The following is a 2,953-nucleotide window of genomic DNA, read 5'->3' as shown; positions in this document are numbered from 1 at the left end:
TTCTTGGTTTTGAAAGCACCATTGTAAACATATGTAAATTTAAACTTTTAGTTACCGTTAGTTTGTTCAAAGCGTAATTAGACGCTATTAAACAATCAGATCATTGGCTCCACATCGAATGCAGGCAGAACTGTGAACTCAATTATGGTGCCTTTCAAATAAATTGGGGCATGCATAACATCCCTTGAGGTCGGTAGTCGAACAGACTTTTATATTTTGAGCTGTCTGTAAAAATAGTTGTCTCGAAGCGTTAAGTAAACACAGCATCCTTACATTTCTTCCTTGATTGGAACAATATGCCGTAGTTTTTTTTTTGAACAGAAGCGAAGGACAGATGAAGTGGTAGTGTTCGCGAGTCCTTAACTCTCTGAAGGAGTACAAACGTTCTTTCCTCAGCCTCAGCTCCTTTAAACTCGGGGCACTCTGCAATGCACTTTCTTTAGTAAAGAGAATAGTGACCTTTGTACCCTTCCTAACACCAAACCAGCGAACTATATGCAATAATTGAGCAGATCACCGCCGTTTTTATCCATAGCATAAAATCAGAGCATAAACTCCACTTCTTTTGAGTAGCCATACTAACCTAAACTAAGTAACTTATTCAAACTTTAAAAAAAAAAATCCGATTTTCTAAAACTAAAAATGCATAAATTTATTGCACTTTATTTTCGTTAAGCAATGATCGAAGCATTAAAATGTAATTTAAAACAAATACAGCCGTCGTATTATATGTGTATTACAGTAACATTCCTTAAGCTGTGTATATTTATTTAATGTGCACGCAATTACGTTGCCTAACATCGCAATCCCACTCAATTACGTATACGCAATGGTGCCCCATCACGTTTATTACGTGTATGAAAATGCAATATGATTATGCACGAATTAACGCTCGTGTGAGAAAGAGTAATCAAAGTTATATCCCTGCAAAGTATGCGACTAATCCGGGATGACTCCGGGAGCAATCGCAAAGGAACATGTGACTAATACCACTTTTTATCTCTTTATATGGAATGAACTGTTCGCTTCTGTTCGAGCATGACCTATGAAGAGACTAATTGTTCCCCTTAACACCCGAACGGGTATAAAAATCGACTAGTCATTAGCCCCCGTTAGAGATGAGTCGGGAAGTAATTGATCTACAATTATACCCGTAAAGGATGAGTCGAATTTAATTGTTCTCCAATAATACCCCTATGAGACTAATTGCGATTAATTAATGTCCAGTTGTCTCGGAATACTCTCTTTAGAGATTAGTCGCACAATTTTTTAAGGGGATCAGTTAGAATTAAGAGGTATCAGTTTACGTCAACAAAGCGGAGGTGTTTTACTTTTTATCCCAAAGGCAGGATGGTGAAATAAAATATAGTAGTACATGGGTACTAGCACTTGAGCAGGTTTGTAAGTAGAGGTGGAACAAGAGCGAAGAGAACAAAATAAGCGTTTTTTTTTCGTTTTTCTTATGCAAAAACAACCGAACGCGACAATTTATATGCGCCATATACATACATATACATATATGTACGACTTTCATTTTCACACACTCCTTATAAACACTTATGAACTCAAGTGCTTGCTTGCTGTTACGGTCTTACGCAAACGGATACACAAACACATATAGATATGTCCATATGTATATGAGTGTTGATGATTTGCTGCGCATACCCTGCAAAATTTATTCGGCGAATCTCTAAAGTGAGTATCCCGATATTAGTCTCAGTCGGGTTCAATCGTTCATTAATTAGTCGCAACTACTCTTTTACGGGTAAATATTATTTGAGATAAATTAGTGTCGACTCATCCCTTACGGGTATAAATGGAGAACAACTAGTGATCGACTCCTCTATAGCTGGTAAAATTAAAGATTAAATAATACTAAAGTGCAAATTCGCCAAGTGAAATTCGACAGTTTTTCTACTTCTTAAGAGACCTGGAGAGGTTTTCTAACTAAACACGTAGCTAAACTTATAAGGTGCAATGTAACTTACCGGAAAATCTTCCGCTTTGGAACTAAAATGAGACTACCATATTTATATCTTTGGAGGACTTTGGCAAGACTTGGAATTGACCCGTTACATTGTAGTTTCAATAATTCGATGAATTTCAAAACCACTAAAATCCAATAACTCAACAAAATCCAATAACTCGACTAACTTCGATAACTGTGATATTCGAGGGCTCGATAAATGTCGATAACTCAAATATAAGCTCCATATTTTTCGAAAGCTCTCGAAAAATTTTGATAACTCGTAACACTCTGTTTACACGATAAAATTCGAAAAGCAGTGATATCTCGATAAACTTATATAACCATGAAACTTCAATAAATCGATATATTTTGAAAATACCGGAAACTTCGATTCGATAAATCGACCAACTTCAGTAGATCAATAATAGTAATGATAACTCTGTAAGTTGAGACAACTCGGTGCATTACGAAAATTCCATAAATTTCGTTAAGTCTATAAATAATGATAATTAAATAAATATCGATAACTTCATAAATTTCTTTAACTTGAATACCATACATTTTTATAGCTCGATAACTATCCGTAAATTTCGACAACTAAGTTTCTGTGTGTATAAATTTCGACAACTCAATAAACATTGATCAATTTGAATAATCCGATACGTTGCGATAACTCAATAAGTATGGCTAATACGATAAATTTTGATAACTATAAATTCCGATGATTCGATAAATTTCGGTAAGTTTTATGACTGAATTTATTTCGAAAATTTCAATAAATTTTCTTACTCTTTTAGTTGCCCTAATTATTATGCATTTCTCATCGTCTCCATTTTCGTTTTTATCTTCACTTTTGCCATCTCTTTTTTTGTCTTCATCGTTATCATTTATTTCTTCATCTTCATACTTGTCTTTATTTCAAAGTTTAAACAGAAGCGAAAACAGCTCAAATTGAACAGGTTGCATCAACAACCATACCCAAAT

This window comes from Rhagoletis zephyria, unplaced genomic scaffold, assembly GCF_001687245.7.
Source record: "Rhagoletis zephyria isolate East Lansing unplaced genomic scaffold, Rhagoletis_zephyria_1.1 Rzeph_scaffold_01033, whole genome shotgun sequence".
In the NCBI taxonomy this organism is placed as follows: domain Eukaryota; kingdom Metazoa; phylum Arthropoda; class Insecta; order Diptera; family Tephritidae; genus Rhagoletis; species Rhagoletis zephyria.
Note: the sequence above shows the minus strand (reverse complement) of the source record.